Source organism: Empidonax traillii, unplaced genomic scaffold (assembly GCF_003031625.1).
Source record: "Empidonax traillii isolate 1590-97213 ecotype Southwest subspecies unplaced genomic scaffold, ASM303162v1 scaffold398:size1781980, whole genome shotgun sequence".
NCBI classification, from domain to species: Eukaryota; Metazoa; Chordata; class Aves; order Passeriformes; family Tyrannidae; genus Empidonax; species Empidonax traillii.
In genome coordinates, this window is record NW_020955591.1 from 580,473 (window position 1) to 604,760 (window position 24,288).

General features: G+C 38.7%; 1 long non-coding RNA gene across 1 annotated transcript in view; it reads right to left on the reverse strand.

Annotated features, from left to right (window-relative positions):
* LOC114062323 overlaps positions 1-13,811 on the reverse strand; it is a 31,158-nt gene extending 17,347 nt beyond the window's left edge. Inside the window, exons 1-2 of the long non-coding RNA XR_003572346.1 lie at positions 13,698-13,811; positions 3,108-3,310 (exon numbers count right to left, since the gene is read on the reverse strand). This is a non-coding gene — a long non-coding RNA (uncharacterized LOC114062323). The remainder of the gene's footprint in view (positions 1-3,107; positions 3,311-13,697) is intronic.
* Between the last annotated feature and the right edge of the window lie 10,477 nt (positions 13,812-24,288).

Below are 24,288 nucleotides of genomic sequence, written 5' to 3' on the forward strand. Positions count from 1 at the left end.
TTGGTAAAAAAAATTAATGTGATCAATGTTTTTTTAAAGGGATTTTGGCTATCCATTGACTGAATGATATACTGTTCATAAGAATGACATACTGTTCATAATCATAATAATGATCAGAACTAAGTGCATGAGTAGGAAGATTATCATCATCACAAAGACATGGAATTCTATAATTTCAGTTTGAAATATCACTACAAGACAATGTCAATAATAGCATTAACTGTATTCCATGCGCAGGAAGATGTACATGCACTTATAAGCAAAACAAGAATATTTACATTTAGAACAAAATTAAGTACTTTGATCTACACAGTCACTGAAGGACTTTTATTTGCAAAAGTAACTCCTACCTTCATTTAAAAAAAGCATGATGAATCTGTCTTATTAACAGCTAAGCTTATCTGAGCTTGTAGGTTTTACTTTTTAGATCTTGTCTTTTGAGACTGCACAGCTGTAAAGCCTCAGGTATTATTTACAGCACTCGTGGAAAACAATCAATAACCCATATATATATTTGCAAATATAAAAGAACATAGAAATGCAGAATATTTACTCCAGTTGGGCACAGGAAAAAAAAAGTAATGTATTAAGTACATCTGAGTGCCAACCCCTCTCCCAAACATTCCTTCTCTACAGGAACAATAGCAGAAGAATAGAGAAATTTCTCTGACTGCAGTTGGAGAAAAGGGAGAAAATTGGTTATGTTTCAAAAATATGAACATTTTTCACTGGACACAATATAATTAGTGGATGCCATGTTTTGGAACACACAATCCTCAGCCCTGCAGGTTATTTCTTGCCCAAAGGAAATAGAAATCGTAATCAATGCCATAGTATGCTAATACATAAATTAATGAAATCTAAGCAAAAACAACTCGATAAACCCAGCATCAAGATGTTTTATGGAGCCAGGAAAACCTCTGCATTTGAAAAAAATATGCAAGACATGGACATTGCCTTTTAAAAAAACTTGGAAAACCTTTCCTAGACAAAGTGATTCACCAAAGCTCTAATTTCTTAGAAATGAACCTTCTGAATATTTTACACTCAGAAGCACTAGTAGCTATAAATCTGGCTAGATACAGAGATGCCTTCCTTATGGGTAGGTTCTCTATTTTTACATAAAGTAGTACAAAGCATAGCACAAATGTCTGTGAAATAATTTTTTATAAATTTTAACAATATGAGCAATGATTTATATCTGAATATTTTGGAAATTAGGATAGCTTTGGCATTTCTGAACCATGAAACATAATTTCTTTTGCACCAGTCTAATCAGATAGTCTTAAAGCAGGCAAAATCTAAACAGATGAAATCATAAAATAAAAAAAACCAAGGACATTAGGGTGTTGAATCTAGTGACCTGAGCAGGTAAATCCCCATTAAAAAAAAAAGTTTTTCACCAAATTTGACAAAATGGTGGTTACTAAGCACAAAACTAAATATTTTTAGACGTTCACTGGAAGACTACTCAACAGTGGCTACATTTTTGTTATTAATTCAACAATGCAACCACAGAAAAAGTAAACAATCTAAAGTATTCTTTTGAAAAAAGCCATCAGAGAAGAAAGATGTACTAATTACTGAAGATTTCTGCCTCATCCATGGATGTGGCTCCAAGATTGAATCCAGCCCGGCATGAGGAAAAATAAAGAGTGCAAATTAAATACATGCAGGAGAGCTGGGCTTGGCTTCGTGCCCACTGTCATCATAGTTAAACTCCATTTCCAAGATCCACCATAACACTTTCCTCTTAAGCTTCCTCTGGGTCACAATGACCTTTGTTAAACACTGTAACAAGTGATAAAAATGAAGACTGGGAGTACATTTGTTGCAGAGTTAAAATTAAAAGGAACCAGGGGATCTGAAACAGATTGCAGATAAATGTAATATATTGCTCAGCTACATTCCTCTTTGTTCCAGATGTGTAATTTGTTACTAGTTATAACAGAATACAAATTGTATTTTGTAGAGACTAAAACCAACACATTAAAGAATGCAGAAGCACTCCCTATTTCTAAAAGGAAATTGCACCTGCCTGCAATCTTGTCCTCATTTGACTGAGCTCTCTGAGTAGTACAATGATTTAATGCAACAGCTTTTCACATTTGAAGGGTGTGGTTCAGCTCCGGTTTCACAGAAATGAGTCTAAGAGTCTAAATTTAGCAGGTAGTAAAAGTTTATCCATTAAAAAAAAAAATCTCTTCATATAACTATGTACATCAGTGTAATTCACACATTGTGCCCTGCCATTTCCATGAGACTGACCTACATCAGTTGTCTTTTCAGTCTTACAGCTCTCACAGGCAAAGTGGGCAGCATACTCACTGATTTAATGCCATCCTTTTCACACTTTCAAAAACATTGACCCCTAAATGGTTATAAAGGAGCCTGGGAGTTTACCTATGCAGCTGTAGTCCTGAGTACTGGCCCTGATCACTGCAAAAGTAAACGGTCATTTAAAGTTACTCTGTTAAAATGTTCCAAATTATCTTCAAGCAAAAATGTGAAGCTAAGCTTTGTTTTTATTTGCTCTTTCCAAAAGACAAAGATAAGGGATGCAGTAAAAATAATCATACTGCAAAAGGAAACAAGGCCTGCCATTTACAACAACCCAGTGTGAGGAAAAGAGAGACAGGTGACATGCAAAAACTGGTTTCAATTGTTAATGCCGTGGACACTGTTACAATTTTCATTCTTATCTGGCATCAGCTCCTGGCATTTTTTGATGATTTAATAGAGTCTTCACCCAAGAAAAATTTCTGTGGGGTTCAGTAACATTTTTGTGGGAGCAAAATTAAGTAAAACAAGGAAGAGCTGAAAATGCAGAGCCGTCTGCTGCAATGAATGGGGCTATTTGTGCAGCGAGGAACTGTTCAAAAACCTGGGTTGGCATATTCCCCTGCATCCCCAAGTAAACTTAAAACACACACATGCTGTCTCCAAAACCCAGCAGGAACTACCCGCAACACCAATACAGCTCAGTTCCCATCCATCACAACTGCCCTCCCGTTCTGCGCAGTGCTCACACAGGGACAGGGCCTTCTATTTTGTGTCCCAGCATGTTGCCACTTTGCAAGGAGAAGTGCTGCACGCAAAATACTCACAGGAACTCAGCAGGAGTTGCTGCCTCATGCAGAGTCAAGAGACTGGCTAACCATGGGGCTCACTGAGGAGGGGTTTGCAGAGCACTTTGCAGCACATGTCCCTTTCCGCAGGTGCAGAGGAGCAGACTGGTTCATGAGGAAACTTGGAGCCAGATTTTGAATGCCCAATATTCTTCAGACTGTGACATTTTCCAGATGCTTTGCTGTGGAAAGAAATACACAGGTGATCGCATCTTAGGACTAGCATTGCGCAGGAAAACTTGAGCAGAGCTTCTTATTTGGGAGCCCTGCTGACAGACCCCAAAGAGGGCTGCCAGAGGAAACAACATGGGATTGCTTACATGCTACATGAGGCAGATGCTCGAACAGGAACTACAGAAAGAGACAATAACTCTGAAGGGATGTGGATGTCTGCCTTAACCACAAGAGATCAGCTGATTGGTGGCATCGTGTATTGGTATGACACAAAGTCAGTCAACTCTCACCAAACAAATATGTCAGCAGGAACACACAGGCAGGAACCCTTACACTGAAGAACAACCCACTAAGATGCCACATGGGCAGAAGTTGCTGCGTTATATAATGGTGAGCTTGGCTCCTACCTCTCTGCATGGTGGGGATTCTCAGCTCCCAAGGAGTTCACAACTCGGAGGAGCTGTGAGATGTTGCCTCTGGCCGTGGGTGTGGCTTTAGCACCACCATAATTTCCTGGCTCTTCTGTCTCTGTTGTCTATGTCATGCGTTTTGAAGTGGCACTGTTACTTATTTCTAACTGCAGTTGCCACTGATGCTGAACAGTGATCCATTGTTCCTATTGTTGCTTCTGAACTCAGTGGTTCATAAGAAACAATGCTTAAGATGCAACTCCAGCACAGGGAGTCTCAAAACTGCTGACTGTCAGAAGCTGGAAGAATCATTGTACTTGCCCTGTTTCCTATGCTTCTCCATGAGCACCTTCTGCTGGCTGCTATTAGGAAAAAGTTGCTGGGATGTTTGGTACCAGCATGTATTGCTCCTCTTAGGCTCTTCCTCTGACATTTCCCTGATAAACACTAATAGCTAAGGTTCAGTTATTTCAGCTGACAATGCTGATGTCCTTCCTACTGTTGTTTAAAAACTGCTTTCAAAGTGTAACACTTTGATTTTCCACATCAATATCCTTTCCAGATTGTACTGCATTGACTGAAGAAACTACACCATGGGAGTGAAGCAATCTTTGCTTAACAACAAAGAAAAGCCTGAAATATTGGAACATATTGATATACTTGGTTTGGACACAACTACCTGAAAAAAAAAAAAAAAATAAACACATCTCTCCCAGAGAAAAAAAATAAAAAAATAAAAAATTATCTGATCTGCATTCTGTCACCTGCTCCTCATGAGGATTAACAAATTCAACAATAACAAAGGGAATTTTTGAAGAAGAGGAAAATTAGTGAAGATAAACTTCACCAGCATTTTCCAGCTTTTGATAAAATGTCAAATGGGTGTTTATTTAAGCAATTTTTTTTTCCATTTTGAAATTCTTATTTCACCAGCTGTTTTCTCTTTCCCCAAGGGAAAATGACATAAATGTTTCAAAAACATAAGAAAGTGGCATTATTTTCTACTAAGTTCCTCATTTCATTAAGAAATTCTGAATCAAAGGGTTTCTGTGTTTTAAAAATAAAAAATAAAAAATCCCAAACTGTATATTCACGGCAAACAAGCATTTTTTTCAACACCCTTTACTCATAAAGAGTATGATGTACTATATGTGGAATAGAATAAATAATGATCAGAACTGCACAGCAACTCTGAATTTTAAACATATGGCAGAAGAGTATGTGAATTAAAATGAAACAAAACTTATTAAAATGACCAGAAAATTTAAAGGCAGAGACTTAAGATGAAAGAAACCAATGCCCACAGGACCCAAAGGTGCACACTAGACAAAAAAAAAAAAAAAAAAGGGGGGGGGAAGCCTGTATGGTTTCCAAACAGAACTTTTCTTTAACCTATTTAGTAAAACAATTGTTCAATATATGCTTGCCTTTTTCTTGAGTAAGAGTTACTCTCGAAGGAAACCAAGATCACTAGTAATCAAAATATTTTTGAATTTATATATTTTGGACAGACAGAGGTATTAGTTTACTAAAGAATGGGTAACTTATCTATAAGGAACAGCTAATTAAATTTGTTGTATTATTGGTTACCACAATAAATGGTAATATTTGAATACAGAGAATATTCAAATGCCTTGTCACAGTATTTTCGACAATGTAAGAGTAATCTGCAAATGCCACATCAAATTGACTGAAAAAGAAAGATACCTATATTATACCTGAACCAGAAAAGAAAGTTTATTTTAAAAAATACATGAAACTAATGACAAACTAAATCTTAAATCTTAAAAAAAGGAATTCGTAAATATCCCACATCCATTTAAGACTTTTTTAAACAATAAACTTTGTAAGAAAGATACTTGCAAGCATATATTACATTCAAGATTATATTACTGAGGTTGTCTCTACATCTTTAAACACTTGCAGAGGTTCGTTTCTGGCTAAGAATTCAAATCATACGTCATACCACAGTTTTGGATAAACAATGATCAAAACAGACTAGAAGAGCAATCATGAAAGGGCTAAACAACAGAGAGAAACGATAACGATGAAATGTTGATTTGCCCCTGTGTGGCAGATTAAGGAACCTGTACAGAGCGGATGTCACATTTTTTTAGCAATGCATGTACCCAAATTTGCTTTTGGCAAACATTGCTTAACTGCTGCTGTTTTTCATGAAGTCAATGAAGACTGAGTTAGATAATGAGCTGGCATGCACTTTTGAAATGTTTACTGTGTTCCTTAAAGTAAGGGGAACATGCTGGTTCTTAAACTAATTTGTTTTTTGTTGTTGGCTTCCCCCATCTCTCTCCTACTATTCTGTTCTCCTTGTCTTTGGAATAAACAGAAAATGACTGAATCCTTTTATACTTTTTTTATTTTAACAATTATACAACTGAAGAATCAGTACTTTCCAAATGGCAAACAACTGAGCCATGTCAAGAGCCATGTTAATCTCATGTGTTCACTCCATTGTTAATAATGAAGGAAGGGGGATGGGCAGGACAAAATAAAATCTGTCTCTTCTGGCCTAGATGCAGGACATGAACAAGGAGACATTCCATAAACAATGTAGTCTTTTTCTTCTGGCAGGGGGAGGTGAAGGGGAAGATGATAGCAGCAGGACTTTTGTGGAAGGGGCACCCATCTTGCCAGTCAATACAGCATTCAGAAAGCTTGCATGATGGGAAGAATTTCCCACCCATTGTTAACTAGGAACTTGATTTGAAGATACAGCTTTTAATTAAAATTGGCACTTCCAAGCTTCATGCTGGCATCCACCATCTTGCTAAACACTGAGCTCATTTGTGGTTCCAGCAGTTTGCAAACGCAGTCTTAGAGGTGACAAACCATTTCCCATCCTGCCACCCTTACTCGGTGCTTGGTTCCCATCTTATCCTGAGTAAATGGGAAATTTACTCCAGTAAGACAAAGCAAGGACTGTAGGATGTGACCTCATTTGGCTAGAATCCACAGACACCAGTCTTTATTACTTTTAAGGCATTATTAACAGAGCAGAATTCTTCAGAAATGTTTGGAGGAAAACAGGGTCAGTTATTTTCAAGGTTTCTATATGCTTCACTTCACTCAGACATGCACAACCGTTGTTATGGATTACAGATCCTACTGTTTTGCTTACATTTTATTCTCTTCCCACCTACACTTCCAGACAATAGAATTCAAAGATAGAAATTCTGAAATATTACCACCAACAACAAAAATTTCTGGGTAGATAAGATCTAGAATTTATCTGTTTCACATGGATAGACAAAATGGCTAATTTGTTTTGTTGATTTAATGAATATATTTGCATATGTAATGCATTCTGACTTGAGGGATCTCAGATGAAAAGCCTAGTTACAGTTCTGCTGAAAAAAAATAGCAAAATATCTTTATAATATCTTCATTAAGAGACCACATCTCATTATTTAGGACCTTTGTTCTAAATAGTCCTCTGGGGCAAAAAAAAAAAAAAAGAGAAGAAAAAAAGTCTATTTTTTCTAGCTATGCATATTCTGAGATGTTGAAGGACAAGCTGGGAGGGTGATTTTTCTGGTTTTTAAATTTTATTTGCATTGATGTCTTTACAATGTCAAATGTTGTTAGGTTCTCTACAAAGGATTTCACTTCATCTTACAGTAGAAGAAAAATATTATGCAAATTGCATAAGGGACTTCACAAGACTATCCAGTTCATGTGAATACTAGCTAGCAAAGCAAGCTGTTGTTAGCTTTTGAAAAATCTGTCAACAATTAAGCTCATCAAAAGGAAATTCATAAGCCGATTTAGCAGAAATGTCTCACAAAGCCTGAGCACTGTAAGGTACATTCATGTATTTAGTTCAGTTAAATTTCTATTCATGAATTAAAATAATTGCCAAAGATTCATATATTTGTACTAAAAGCTTGCCGAATGTACAAATCCAAATATAGAAAGAACCTCAAGATTTCTAAATTACTGCAATTTGGAGTCATTTGCAGAATGATCTTCCAACAGGAATAAATCAGTGTTCCAAGCCTTCTCACATTATTCTGAGAAATACCATCTTTCAAAAAGTAGTACAAAAAATGAGAGACATCTAACACCTACACTCAGTGTCCATTTACTTCTGAAAAAAAAAAAAAAAAAAAAAAAAAAAAAAAAAAAAAAAAAAAAAAAAAAAAAAAAAAAGAAAAGGAAAAAAAAAAAACCAAATCTATATTACTGCATTTAGAACATTCTGTAGTCTTTATTTAAGCAGGATGACAAGGTCTTAAGAGGGTTCTACAGAATGAGTCCTTCAATACTGACACCAAAGCAGGTAATCCAACAAAATATGTCTGCAATGCGAACTGTCTGTCCATGTCCCAAAATACACAGAGCCCTGTTAAAAAATTTAAAAAAAAAAAAAAAAAAAAAAAAAAGCAGTTCTTTTGTCTCGTGACTTGTCCAAATCATGCTTAGCAATCTAGAGAAGTTTCTTCAGGAAATTACAGGCTTCACTATGGAAATTCTCTCTTCACTGCATGTTAATTTGATTATTTTTATTCAGAATTTTGCATGTATACGCCACTTGACCAGATCTGACTCATCACACTTGCTCTGTGTTTAGGACTTTATTCTAGCTTCTTCCAGTAATGAATTTATGTTGATTTTGTAAGATCCTGTTCATGACCTTAAAGCTAGTTCACAGGGTCAGACCTTTCATTTTTCTGTGTTCAGCTATTCCTTTCTGCCACTGCACTTTAATTATTCAACCTCCAGTCTTACAGGAATAGGACTTGGCTGATATTTATTTTTGCAAAACTCTTTACTTTCTGATCTCAGGAATTTTGAAACTCTGCTTCAGAGTGTCTGATTAAATCTGGATTAAGACTCTGTCCTTAATCTAGAGTTCAACAAATGTTTCAGCTTTGGTCTGAGACAACTTATAAGAAGAACACTAAATACGTTTTCATTGTATTGGAAGAAATCTTTTGGGGAACAATTGCTACACCCTCTTTCCACATTTCTAGATGACAGTTAGTTATTGGCTACTGTTTGTTTCTTTTTACATATAAACACAGGGCAGATATTGCCAGGAAAAAAAAAACAATGTTGAAATGAATTTATGGTTGCAATACTGTACTATAACTTCTAAAACACAGTAGTAATTATACCTTTACTCCCCAAATAAATAACCTGTACTTAACTTTATTTGGCTGAATTCAAATATTAAGATAGAAGTAATACAGGTGTGAAACAAGCAATTTTCACCCTATCCTATAAAAATACTTCACATTAGCTGTACAGCTACGATTAACCACAATACTGTTCATTGTTCCAAATCAGATTCAGTGATTTTTATAGACATCTGTTTTCTTTCACATTTACCACATACATGGATGTAGGGTCACTATTACAGAGATTTGACTCATCGAAAAACATCACAAGTCGGCCGCTAAATCAGTGAGGAATATGCAGTTCATCAAAAGCCGTGAATAACATAAGACCCTTATGAACTTGGCCAAAATTACTGAATTTGTCAGGCCATCAGGCTCCTTGCACACCGCCTTGCTGGAGATGAGGTGGTGCTCAGCAAGCAAGCCATCTATCAGTGTGCAGTCACAAAGCTTGGGGAAGCTGGTGGACATAACTATCTTCTACTCACCCTAAATGAGGGAGCAAAAAAACACTCCTTTTGTTTAGCAATAAATACAACAATAGAAGCTACAGGCTAAAGCACGAATCAGCGTGACAAGGTTGGAGGAGGAGCTGGGCGGTGCCGCCTAAGGGATCTTCCCCAGAGTCAAATGCAGAAGCAGGAATTGGACTTGCTTGTTATAAGAACTATTTCATTTCAGAAGAAAAAAAAACATGCATGAACACAAGAAGATACTCCAGAGATGGGTCCACAGAGGCTAGTGAAGACAGTAGTTCAACATTCAAAGAAAAGCAGAAAGCTTTTTGGGCAAAGTGATGGCTGCTGGAAGACTTGGAACTGAATGAAGAAGGATGTTCAAAGAAATTAAGACTAATGGAACATAATTTTAATTAAACAAGAATGTGTAAAGGACATATCTGATAGTTATCACAATCTTGTCCCTGCAGCAGCAACCTGTGAGGGTCTTGCACAGGGTGTCTAGTAGGGCTAAGGGGGAATAATTGGGAAAGATCCCATAGGTCTTTGCAAAGTTAATGTCAGTGGGGTAGAGAGGCTTCCCTGACACTTTCCTCTAAATTACCTCTGAGTGTGTTCAGTAAGGTGTTATCCAAACAGTAGAGCTACATGACTGTTGTGGCTGAAAACATGCAATGGAGAGGGTATTTCAAACCCATGCAGGAGAAGGAAAAGCACACTCCCTGGCAGTAAGGCACTGAAGAAGGCCTCAGCCATCAAAAAATGTGAGATTTAGATACCTGCTTGCACTCAGGATTTGCTTGTGAAAGGCTGAGGGAGCAGGGGCTACCCTGGTAACCAGACCAGGGCTGATCCCAGTTGTGACCAGGGACACTACAGATACCTTGCCAGCCACAACAGGGATGTGTTCTGTTAGAGCCAGCAGAATAGTTAGTGGAGCTGCTGCTCCAGCCTCCACAGTGCCAGTGATTCTCTTTTGCCATGAGAGAGGGCCTGTGCCGCAAAAGTGGGACACTGAAGACACAGGTAATTCATACCTGACTGTTCCTGCCACAGTTCTCCCGCCATGACACTTCTCCATGTGGAGCCAGGCTCTTCTCGGTGGTGGTAATCAATAGGACAAGAGGCAACAGGCAGAAACCAGCACACAGCAAGTTTCCCCCTGAACATGAGGAAGAACTTCTTTACTGTGAGGGTGACTGAGCACTGGAGCAGGTTGCCCAGAGAAGTTGTGGAATCTCCTTCTCTGGAGATACTCAAAAGCTGTCTTGGCACAATCCTGAGTAATGGGCTGTTGGGGACCTTCCTCGAGCAAGAAGGTTGGACAAGATGACCTCCGGTGGTCCTTTCCAACCTTATCTATTCTGTGTTATACCTCTTGACTCAAAAATGTTCTCACAGCAGGAGGAGAACTTGGCACCCAGCATATACTTTAATTGGATCTGCTCATCAGAGCTCAAATCTGAATTTGAGGAGGGAACTCTACCCTTGGAGTACTCTTCTCTCCAGAGGGTGAACATGGTTACTATTGGCTCTAAGGCAACCAGCTGGTGCACAGCAACAGAGGGTACCTGTGTACATCCTGCTTTGAGGCATCATATCCCTCATGTTTCTCCATGGGTCTAGCCATTATTTTGTGCAGCTTGTGCTTGATGCAATTGAAAGACTCTCACTGACTTCACCAGGTTTAGACCAGATATTTGATGGAAATTCATAATGGAGAATGATTGACTAAAGGCAGCAGGATTTAGCAAGTATTTTTATGAGGGAATGCACAAGTGTTACCTGCTGCATACCAAAATGACCACCTGAGGTACATAAATTAGCAAAAAAACTTCTAGCTCCAAACCTCTATTTTATCTCTGAATTTAGGTATTTTAATCCAAGAGACAGAAAGCAAGCTTGAATTTCTTTTCTCTTGCTTTTCCTACTGACTTTTCTCTGAATTTCTCTACTATGCATCCCATGCTATGTCATCTCTCTCTGACTCCAGTCAGAATAGAGTGCTGGATACCTAATTTTAAGTTGTTACCTTTGTGATATTTTAGTGCTATAAGTTTCTTTCAAAAAAATTATGTTAACGTACTTATACCAGAACAACGTTATACAATTTTTACAAAAAAATTACCTATTTGACATTTAAGCTGTGTGCAATTGTTGGCAGCCTACTGACATAGCAGAGACCAGATTTGCAGAAAACTGTCTCCTACTGCAGATCTTCCAAAAGTATCCCATATTGAGCATATTAAAAAAAAAGCTCTGAACATCTGAAAGCGGAGCAGTTACGAAGGAAAGGAAAAACAGATTGGAGTAACTAAAGAACACAGAGAAGGCAAATAATTTGTGCGAAGGCAGTCAGGAAATCAGAAGCCTAGAAAGACCATGCAGAAAACTGGTTGTATTCTGCCAGTGCTACTGAACAATACCCCACTGCATGGCTTTTTAAAGAGTTTTTAACATTTAGCTCTTTTTAAACGTGTAATTGTGTTGTGGATACTAATTTCTTCAGATCCAAGTATAATTATTCTTCTAAGTATTTTGTCCATCTCTATTGTAAACTCTTCTTAAGACAGCTACAAAATATTGCTAATATTTTTGAGTTAATAGTGTGTTTAGAAGGTCATGTCAGGTTATTGCTGGGAGGATTAAAAGATTTTCTTTCCTCCGGAGCCCTTTGTTGTAAGAAAGCAAGGAAATTTAAAACAGGATTTATTCCTTCGAACCAGGACAAACCAACAGAGTACCGTGTCAAGAGCATGAAGCAAGAGCACTCTGGGCCAGGAAATTTACAAAGAAAGCTTTCTTCAAACTCAAAAGTTAAGCTGAAATTTTAAAAGTCTTAATGGCTCTACATTAAGGGCAGCAAAAGACAACTGATTTCACAGTCATTCCCACTTGCAAGTCCTCTTTCAAAAGATCCTGGTACAATAACTGGTAAGCTAGTGGCTGTCACTAACATGACTACACATTCCTGGCACATATAAACCTCATTTGGTACTTGTCAAGCCAAGCCCTGCTGGCTGCTCCCACTGCCATCAGCAGGAAGAAAGGATAGTGATGAGCATCAGTTCAGTGGAAAAACAGGAAAGATTGGCAGGAAAGAAGAAAAGAAAAAGGAGAACTTGGGAAAGTTTGGTCTCAAATGTCAAAACAAATCCACTGGCAGATATAATGGATTTTCCCAACAGATGTTACTTAGAACTAAACAAGACTCTCAAGCCTTAAGATCATGTCTGTAGGAAGTTTTAAATAGGTCTGCATCTTTATTTAAGTGCTGTCATTGTATTAGTCAACCACTAATATGGAGTAATGATGAGATCCAGGGTGAAAGGAAGGTCAAATGAAGCAGATGTACCTTCTGACTTAGATAAAAATTGGAATGCATCAGCCCTATGAAGTGACTGTGGATGTCTCAAAATTCATTGCTCAGAATGTAATTTATTTGGAATACTTCAAAACCCAGCAAATCCTACCCTTACCAAGGCATTAGGTATCGTGGTGTTTTCTGTCCTTAATCCTTTACAATGATCTCCCAAGTACATGCAGCTTAAACCTTGCTTTCTACAAACACCTTATCCTGAAAAAGAGTCTACTTAGATTTTTTTCTCTCAGTTATTAACATAGCATGACATTCACTTCTAAATGTTGCATCAAACTGGTTTTTCAAGCATCTGAAAGCAAGAGCATTGATCACATGCTCATGTCTTCTGGAACTGGGCCTATAAATATCTTGACCACTTCCAAATGAATGTGTCATGCCATAATAGATATCCTGAAAAAGAACTGATGCAACAGCACCAACAGAAATATTTATATATTGTTTTTAAAGACTGCATCAACAGGTGGCTTTCATCTACTACGCAGTTTTGCTAGCTTAGCTACTGCGACATTATGAACAGATGTTTTTTAACATCATCAATAGGATTACTCTAGAATTTTCTCATCATAAATCAGCATACTGCAATGTCCTTTCTGATGGGCAGTTAATATATCCTGCTTCCATCGGTTCATCTATATGATAGTTCACAGGAGGATGAATGAGCTGACTTCTATTTGAGATGACAGCTTGATGCAGCATTTCAAGGCTTAACCTAACATGCCCTTACTTGAGGTCAGCCAGCAACCAGTCCCAGAAAACATGTTTGTTAGATGTGACTGAAAACAGTTTAGCACTTGCATTAAAGTAATAATTAAACATGAACAGTGTGCCTTGATGTTGTTTAAATGAATGACACATTCCATGCCCAGAGCAGTTTTCAACCCAGTTCTGTGACAGACAAAACACAATAACTGATCCAAGGAAAAATTAATGAAAAGAGTACCAAGAGGTTAAGTAGCTATCATTCTGACTGAACCATATATTACGGTGTCACTTGTATAATATACCTCGACGAAGAAGGTGGAGCTCAGTTGCATCCAGCATGCCTCAACTAAAACAGCTGGCATAAACCATCAGATGGGCTCGTTAGCAGCTTCCTCTTGAGTGTTGTTATATAAGCATGGGGACTGTAAACAAAAGATAAATAAATGGAAAATAACTAGAGAAAAAAAAATCAAGGAAAAATATTATTTGTATGCATCTACCTTTGTAATTCTAGCCTGGACAGAAAACAGAAACTTCAGTTTTCTCTCAACTGGGTAAATTCTCTAATTTAAAACAGCTTTTCACAGAGATTTGTTTTTGCAGTTTGTATCAGCTAGACGTCTCCCAGAAACCCAGAACAAGTGATACTGTCGACATCTCTACCAAAAAGTTTCTTTTCTCTCTCTAAATCATAATGCTGAGCTTAGAACCCTAAGCCAAGTGACTCTACATGCACACCACAAAAAAGCCACTGAGAAATAGGTGAGCTTTTGGAGAAATTACCCTTTTTTTGGGTGCCTAAGAGGAACTGTGCCTTTTCCTGTATGAGCTGGGGACAGCTGCAAAAATGGGCCATGAACAAACAGGTAAGGATTCCCAGTTAGACCAGAGTGCACTTCATATTGAGCAGTACTTAAAAATGTGGAGAGGAAAAAGGAATCCAGGGGGCAGAGTACAGTGGCCATGTCCTAATGCCCCTAATACCTAACTGTATGGGTCAAAGCAAAGGGAGACAGCAGAGGCTCAGCAGGTGCAAACACTCAGGACAGACCCTACACCCCCNCCCCCCCCCCCCCCCCCGCCCCAGAGCAGGGAAGCTGCCCTCCTCCACCTCCCCTGAAACATTTGAGAAAGGCAAACCCAATCCTGCTGCAAGCAATCCCAGCACTCAGAAACATTATGCCCTTCTCAAAGGTGCAAGCTGTGAAGCCCTGGATACACAAAGAAACCGTGCCTGGATAGAAAGGACTATCAAAATAGACATTTGACCCACTGAATCACCAGATAAGCTTCTGCCCAGCTCAGTTCCAGTTCCTGCAGCAGAGATCCATCTCATCTCACTTTGGGGGTCTGCACCTGAGGCTCATGACAGGCAAATGGGTCTCTTCCAGGCACACTTCACTTGGCCTACTTGAGTCATTTTCCATAGGTGCACTGTACTCTAAAAGAGTGTCCATTTTTCCAGTTAGAGTTATAAGACTCTAAAAAACTGGACCAGAAGCAGAGACATAAGTACCTAACTGAATCCCAGTCTCTGATGTCTTCCTTTACAAATGACATTCCTGAGATACCCACTTCCAGGTATAGACAGAAAGGGCTTCCCTAGCCTTCAAAGGGCTTCCCAATTTTGCATCTGCTAAATAAGGCTCCTCCTTATGCTCAGAGTTTAGACATTTATTTGAGAAGACTGTACTAGAAGGCTACATTCAGCACTATAAAATATATTTCTTTTGCATCTAAGCTAAATTCAAAAGGGGACCAGGCCACAGAAACTCTACTTTGTACCTGGTCTGTGCCGTGCAAGGGGACACGAGTTCAAGTGGACAAGAAGAGACGGCTCAGCCCCACACAGCTGATGAGGTTACTGTGCCCAAGTGTGCCCCTCACCCTCCCTGCACTGATATTTGAGCTGTTCATAAACCAGCTGCTGAACCACTGGAGTTATTTAGCACTTTAGGGTGGGGTAAACAGCTAGAGGTGATAACCACATTAGCTGTCTCAAGCTGGCAGCAACACATAAATCAATCAGAGGCCTCCAGGCACACTGAAATGGGATACACAGACACCAGCAAACTAAGCAGGAAGCTGCTTAAACTAGCCAGTAAGAAACACAGAAACAAGTGCAGTATAAGATTGCACACACACAGACACAGAGATAGACACTTCCAAACTAGTTTGGAGGCTGTAATCCAAACATCAGAGCATTCATCAGTCTTAGCCTTGGTTTTCTGTTCTTCTTCTGGGGACAGACTTTTAACCTACATCATCCAGAAGAATGTCAGTCACCAACATGCCACAGCAAGTTTCCGCTGTCCTGCCCACCATCCATCCATAAATACCTTTTTATTTTCTTCCTTTTTAAAAAATACTATTCCACTTTCTAGATGTCTGTTAGTCTCAAGGGATAGAAGCCTATCTTTCCTTCCTCTGTAGTAAATGTTCTAAAACAGATTTTCTAGAAATTATTCTCTTTTTTACCCTCTGGATACTGCATAGGGAAAATACAGCAGGAGTATCAGTAGGAGGGCACCAAGTACAAAAACCCTAATACTGGATAGTGTTACAGCATTCTCCTGGGTAAAAGATCTTTGCATCCACCAAAACAGGTGAAAAAATCTCAACATCTCCTGACTGAAAGGTAAAAACCCTAAGGAATGTTTGATTCGACATCACAAAACAGACCTTTTTCTGATGAAATTGTACATCTTTTTTACACTTTTTTTTTTTCTGTAAACACAAGTGAGACAGAAAAGAAAGGGAATGAGAACCCATTTGTCTCAGTTTCAAGCTGTGGGCTGCAGACCCAGAGACTGATGTGATCAGGACACAGGCAGGTGACACAAACTCAGAAACAAGACTGATAGGTTCTGTAGGTATTTTACCAGCAGAAACTAGCCCAGAAAGCATTGGCATAGGGGAAGAGAAGGTAGGTGAGAAAGTGGTGAATGCCAGTGACACCTAGCGATATCCCAAGTTTTAAAGAGGCATTCAGATAAAATTCCTCAAATTAGTCTAGTCCATTAGTTGTGGTGGTTTAGTTGCCTTCAAAACTAATTGTGCTATTCTGCCAGAAAGCTGCCTGTGTATGGGAATACATGGAGAATTTCAGCCATCACCTTATCTTCACTGATCCCATATTTTCTTGGTATAAAAGCAACATCCACAATGGGAAGGAAAGTAAAAATATTACCTGTTGATACATTCTCTTCATATAGTTTGGAGATTACTTCCCCTCTTCTTTATGCTCAGCACTGGCAGATAATGTGACTTCCCTCTAGAACCACGTGAACCGTGTGTACGGGTTGAGTCCAACATCACCCTACAGAGCTATTCTAAGTGAAAACACATAAAAGAGAAGTGTACTTAAAAATAGAGTCACAATCATGTACAGTACTCAGCGTGCTTAAACAGTGCACGTAATACAGTTCAGTGTAATAACCACTCACTACTCAGGTTTCTAACATTAAGGAAGATACAGAATGGAATTATAATTCAGTCTGGAACTAATTCTGGAGTGCAGCCAGTCTCATGCAATCCATAAAAATTCCTGTGTCAAAATTATGGTGTCCCATTGTCTTGATGCCTTGATCAAGGTTTATGAGTTTCTCATTTTTCTGTCATCCTTGACATTAACAAACTTACAGTGAGCATGTGTTTATCTAACTGCACTACCACTGAAATTCTGCTCAGGAATCTACTGCTTTGCAATTTTTTCATAAGCCTACATACCAATGAATGCTGTCCCTGTATAGCTAGTTCTCTTCTGTAGAAATTAAAGTCTCTTCAATAGGTAGAGGAAATGGAAACGCTATTGCAAAAAATTCCCTTCGTGTGCAACCACCCTACCAAGTTACATTCTTTACTTATAAGCCTCATTCATCGGTTATTGATGAACTGGCTACAAAAAAGTAACAGTAATACTTGGCCCTGTTGTAAATAATCCTAAATGACAGAGTTCCCAGTAATCGTAAAGGTCTTTGGAAGTTAAATTAGCATCCCCTTGTCCTATACTTAAGCTTCCAGGTTTTCATTCAGATTTTCCATCTGAACAGAACTGAGATATTCAATTGCAGTTGTTATTAAAGGACTTTTTTGGAATTTATTTTTCCATTTCCTTTGGTTATTTGCATGGGAGAATCAGAATGACAGTATGCCAGAGTGTACGGAATACACGTAGAGTGCACAAGTGTCCTGCATTTCCATAAAGTCTCCCATAATCTTCTGAAAAGCCACTGAAAGAATGAGAAAAACTAATCCACATTATAACATAGTAAACCTTCTTAAGATTATTAAGTAACCTCTGCACTCCTGGTGGGGCACGGGTTCTTCCTTCCTTGATCTATAAGCTCCAGCCAGCAGATGGTAGGTGCTCTCAACCAGAAAAACAGCAATGTGCACCTGACAAGTGAGGAGTCTTGCAGAGGATGTGTGCAATGGCATACCTGCCTCCCTGGTGGGTGTACCAGACAGTGGGAGAGTGGATCCAGCAAGATAGGAATGCATGGTTAGAGACCTCCAATTCTTAGACACTGAATACATATGAGAGCTATGATTTTTTAAGCCAAATTCCTATTAAAAACAATAGAAATTTGGGTGTACAGATCCCTTAGTCTCTGTCCAGCCAAAGCAATTCCTCTCCACTCAGTCTCTAGCTGCTACCCATTGGTTAGCACTGCTGGTACAATTTTTTAGAAGGATTTGTTGCACAAAGAGAGAGACTTATTAAAAACAGAAAAAGAATGTGTAGTGCCTCTGTAGCCAGAATCATAGTTTAAAAATCTGTGGGCTGGATTTTCCCGAATGCTCAAAAGATCCAAAACAGTTATAAACTTGTATGAACAACCTAAGCTCAAGTATATGCCCGTTTCTCATTTCCAGTGATTCAAAGGAGGTATGTTTACTACTGCATCTGGCACAGCGCTCTTCCAGAAGAGACAAAAATAAAATCATGTTTTCATTAATATTTTTTTCCTTTTTAAACACTTCTCTCTATTATTTATTAGTTCAGAGATTGTGATTCACTTTAGGATAACAGTATAAAACCAAAATATTTTCATCTTATTTTATGATTATTCTCTTTTGCTATAAATAACTATCAAGCTATAAGACCAACACTTGAGATGCCTCTTCTGCCTTTCCACTTCACTCTACAGCTGGATTGACTAAAATACAAGAAGGATATTTGCCTTTTCTGAGCTACGAAGGTGCAATTTTTGCCTCTCTTCAAGGTGAATTTCACCCCAGGAGAACCAGCAGCTTAGTGCATATTTGTGATCAGATCCTGAACTGCTTGTACAACCCTCTCTTCTATTAGTTTCTATTTAAGTAATGTGAGTTCGTTAGATATTTGTGCATTTGCCAGGAATGAAAGGGGGGGGGAATAAAGCAGCCCTTTAAAAACTTTCTGAAAGCTGCTGGAGGACAAGTCAGCTGATGAGTATGTTTGTTGCTCTTAAATAACTTGGGAAGTAAAGAGGGACCATTTCAGTGTTGGGAAACCTGTCACCGAATACAGCAGACACTAGGTAAATTGCTATGCTTCTTTGTTTTTTCTCTGCTTTGTTGATGACTATCACAGCAAGATTATTTTTTCTGTTACAATTATTTCTGAGATGAACAGAGACATCCATTGTCAAAGCAGTGCCCTAGGGTGTCAGCTGCCTGCCTGCCAGAAGCCCAAATCCATGATATTACCGACACAGTGCCAAGCTTCAGCTAGTGATCCAGCCATTGCCCAATGCTGTTCATGAGCACTAATAAAACTGTCAGGTGTGACTCAGACCAGACCAACCAGAAGTGGCTATTGGCTCTGGGGAAGGGCTGGGGAAACAGGAACGCAGGTGGTATTCTGGCCAACCTTCCTAATGGAGATGAAAAATACCTCATCTCAGACCATTCTACTTTGTTCCATGTTTATAGTCCACAGGTTAAGGGAGAAACAGAAAATAGGATATCAAGTTTAGAAAGATTGTGACACAAGCTGCACAATACGCCCTCAGTGCTTTCATTAGTAAGCCAGTAGAAGAAAGTTCTTCAAAACACATTACTATATGATTCTTGGATGAATACTATTACTGTTTTTTGTTTTGAAAGGATTGACTGAAGCCCAGCTAGAAGTAGAATGTTGGAATACTAAGGTACACTTAAATTTGCAGGCCATCTGCCTGTGAAGAACAAAAAAATCTTCACAGGACAGGTTGAAGGGGTTGCCAATTAATCACTGGCTGTGAAATTGATGGAATGAAATAAAAAGACAAGTTCTGCACTTCTGCAGGAAAATCAAATGCACAAAGTAGAGAAAAGCAAATTAGCTACAGAACTGAAGAAAAATCTTTGATAAACCAGGTGCAAACTAAATTGGAAGTATGATTCTCTTGCAAATGTGGTGTTTTATGAGAGGTATCTAGTTCACCTTTTGGCACTAGTGATGCCTCAAATCAAAAATACAGTCTAGTTTTGAACTATATGCATTAAGATTTATGCAGATAATCTGAAGAATCCAGAGAAGAGCAACCAAAAAAACCCACACTCACTGGGTTGGAATATACGATCTAGGAAGAAAAGCTGAAAGATTTGGGTTTGTTTAGTCTAGAAAAGAGACTGAGGAAAGACATAAGTCTTCAAATATGCAAGATGCTGTTATAAATATGACAGTGATCAACTGTTCTTCAGGTTCAGCAAGGTTAGAAGAATAGTTCCGGTTACCATGTGGTAAAAGAAGATTTGTTAGCTATTAGGACAAAATAACTAACAAAAACAGCCATACACTGGAACAGCTCACTGAGGCTGGTCATGGAATCCTCATCACAGGAGTCCATTATGGAAAAGTTACACAAATCACTGTCAAAAATAGTCCTTGGCTCAGCCACAAAACAGAGAGATGGACTGGTCGCCTGAGCTCTGTCCCATTCCTATACTTCTATGATTTACTAGGGAATATGCAGTTTCTTGCACAAGCCACTCTTTTTAGGGGTTTAGTAAGTCACTGACTAATATATTGCATGCAAAAACCTCTATCCTGATGCCAAGTATTTCAAACTCTATTTAAAACTTTACCACTGTAAAAACTGTTATGTTCTAGCAGGAAAATCCAGGAAGTAGTACTCTGCAATATTATCGTACCAAGGGAGAAGCCAAGTAATTTCAAAAGATCTTTCAAAATCTCATGAGTGACCACGAGGCAAGGTCAGAAAAGGCCAATGACATTTCTGTCAGAAGGTAAGAAAATCCCAACACAGTTGGGATTGTCACAGACTGACAAAAACCAACACACAGCAGTGGCTGAAGGCTACACAGTAATTCGTTCAACACACTGCTACAGAAGGAAGTCTCTGGTGTCCAGCACATCTTGAGTACAAAAGCTAATATCTAACTAGCTGATGTGTTTCAGAAGCTTTCATCCTAAAGTTACCTGGGGATACTTATAACTGATAAACATGGTGAATTTATCAAGCATGTCAGACACTTAATAAGGAATCCCCAAATATGTTACAGACATCCATACTGCTGGCTCTGGCAGGAAATACCCTTGTAAGAAGTAAGTGTGGTGGCTCCATTCCAATTAAACAAAGAATGAAAGAAAACATCAAGCCCAGCAAAGGCCTGCGTAGGCACAATAGCACACTCTTCAGTTCTAGAACAAAAATCAAGTAAAGTTAAAATCTTCAACACTGAAGAGATGTTATCATCTCCACAAAAGATCCACTGGAATATCTGTGATGATCTGACGAGGCATAATTCACAAAAGTCCTTAAGCTTCTGAAATCTTGCAAACTTCAGTGGTATCCAGGCGTACACTGGTCAGAAAGATTTTACTGAATTATTTGCCCTCAGAAGCCTTTCACAAATGCATCTAAAGGCAGCGTGGAAGAATGTGAGCTACCTGCAAGGATAATTCATAAAGCAATAGCAAAGGGCCTGAAGGAGCTCGGCTTTCTTGCTAAAATGTTTAAGGCAAGTTTCTGCAAAACATTATTCTGGTTTAGAACATTTCTACATACAGATTCTGTTTTTCAGAGATCCCATTCCTGCATTCCTTGCAAACCCAAAAACACCCGCTGACATCATTAAGCAATGCATTGGCATCAGAAATACAGGACTAAGCCAACAGAGGTTGTGGGTAGCCAAAACTGTGCTGGAAACAGTTTGTCCCGGTTTGGTCAAACCAACCTTTGGAATCACAGCTGGTTCCCCAGTTGTGAGCTTCTGAGGGTCCTCGCAGACCCCAATCACTGCTACTGCTGCCAGCTCTTTAAGAAGCTGATGCACCCATGCTCAGAACAGATGACTGAGCTCCTCACCTCCTCAACCCTCACAAGCTAGGACCCAGACATCCCTTTTCCTACATTTAGGGAAGCAGTTATTCCTGCCTACTGGCCCAGCCCCATTCCCTTGCTCCCCGGCCCCACTCCCGGAACCAATTCATATGCAATAGGTTACACATCCTGCTGGTGAAGAAGGGCTAGGAGGGACTGTCTTGAAAAGATTTAAAATCTTATTAATGAATACAATATGAACTTCAAAGTCCTACTGGGGAGCACTATTCGTGTAATGGCAAGAAAAAAAACCAAATGTATCTTGAATCCTGACACTATTAAAGGCAGTAGAGAGAAACACCCAGAGAACCAGGATTTCAATCAACAATTGATTTGATTACCCATTCTTGTAGTGGATGGAAGGAATCTGCTTGAGAGAAGCGTAGAAAAGGAAACTCTGGATGGAAGGAAAACAGAGATCACAAAAGCAAAGAGAAATGGCTGAGAAAAAAACAGAGTGAATTATAACAAAAGCAGCTAAAACAAACTTGAATGCATGGCAGTTAAAATGGGAAAAAAAGCTTTGTTAGTATTAACTAAATAGGCCTCCTGTAAAGAGTCAATGGGCCCTTAATTTTCTGTTATTTATACTCCGCTTAAAGAACCTTAATCATGCTTCTACAACCCACATACATGACCACCATATAACCTATTCGAAGTGCAAGGAAGCTGCAGATTCAGGACTAACTCTGCTCTCAACCTGGCAAAATAATTTTGGCCATTAGCTTGTAGTGGAGGGAGCAGATGCAGCCCTTGAAGTGCAAATCTCTTCTTCATATGAGAGTCAGTTGCTCCCATGTAGCTGTCAAAATCTCGGGAAGGTTAACCACCTCTCTGGTCCAGAGCATATTATGAACTTTTACATTTCTGACAAAACCCGATTCTTGGATTTAACAGGTCTCATCTAGCTATTTACTGCTGAAGGTTGTGGACGTGTTGTGGACTCCTTGAACAAACCCTGAAGAAAATGCAGAAACTCAAACACAAAACTCTGTTCAGAGTTCATATTGAAGGATCATCACGGCTAGGCTTCGCGAACCAAGATCTGAGAGGGTTTCTACCCACGCTTGCTACAAGCGCGATATCAGAGGATAACTCTAAAGCAAAAATTCTTTTCCTTTTCTATATTAGGAAAGATCTGGCAGATCAAGACAAGATTGTAAACTTGGTTTCTCTGTACTCTGCACAGCACTGCAGAAGTCTTTGGACTATAGCACACTCCTACCCGGTGAAGCAGGAAGATTATTATTCTCTTCACTTTTCAGATAATGATATCAGGGAGAAAAGAGAAGACAGGGCAATATCAGTATGATTAATATCTTAAAATAAGTCAGTTACAGGTCTGAGTATTCTTTCTACCTAACTGCCACTGAAATACAAGGACCAATTCTTGGTAATATTTGCTTTCCCAGACATCATATCACTGGTACAAACCCTTCATCAGACTTCCTGTCAGTGTCCTCAGATACCGGATGATGTTCAGAGATTGAACCTTCTGGACTACAAATATCCATGGGGAAAAATCCCATTTTGTAGTTTTCCTCCTATTCGACTGCTCTGCAATTCAGTGTCTTCTGCTACTCCATCTCCACTCTATCACCCAAAGAACATTAGTTTTCCTCCTTCAGTAGAGCCAGTATTCAGATATTCCAAAGAAAGAAGCCAAGAGCTATAAACACTCTCCAAATTTATCCATTGTACTGACACACAAAAAAAGTAACTTTTGACACCATGAGCATCTATCATCGTGATGGGGAGAAGAGATTTGAAACTACATTTCTCAGGAGGCATCACAAATTGATTTTGATGGGGCAGAAGACTGTCATTAGCTAGCCACTATATTACTGTACTCATGTCATAATAATCATTATTAGAAGCAGATCAAAAACAAATCACCTGAAAACTAAAAAATCTCCACACCTCAAAAACCAAATCAAAATCAGCAGAAGTATTATCATACTGCAGCAGCCTTGCTTTCTATGAATACATTTTATGCTTAATTTTCCATTTCCAGAATTATTTTTATTTCATTGTTATATTCACTTGCAACTGAAGAATGTGAAATAGTTCTTCAATCCTTCTTAAAGTCTGCAATGAATTGTGCAGCCAGACCAGATTGTTTCAAGCTTAGCTTTTAACTCTACATTTGGCTTTGGGGGAAAAAATATCAAATATCAAATACTTCAATCTTTTCAATTTTACAGAATTTCCAGAAACATGTAAGTCACATATCAAAACTTTAAATTACAAAATCCCATTTTGGGATCTGGAAGTGTATGCAATTAATATTCACTGCAATTAGAATCCTTTAGCTTGAAGTGGAATCTGCATTCAGTGTGGTTCAGTCAGAAAGCACTTTTACATAGATTAAGGCAAAATGTTCATGAAGTATTTGACGGCCAGAGCAAAATATTTTTCTTAATTAAACAATACATATAAAGTGTCACAACCTTCTTTGACAGCAGATGGAATTCACCTTGCACATCCTTGACCAAATCTGCAGTAATTTGGTTGATACCAATGAAAAGAAACCGCTGTCAAAACACTTGGGGCAGTCCTATCTCTTTTGAAATTAGTT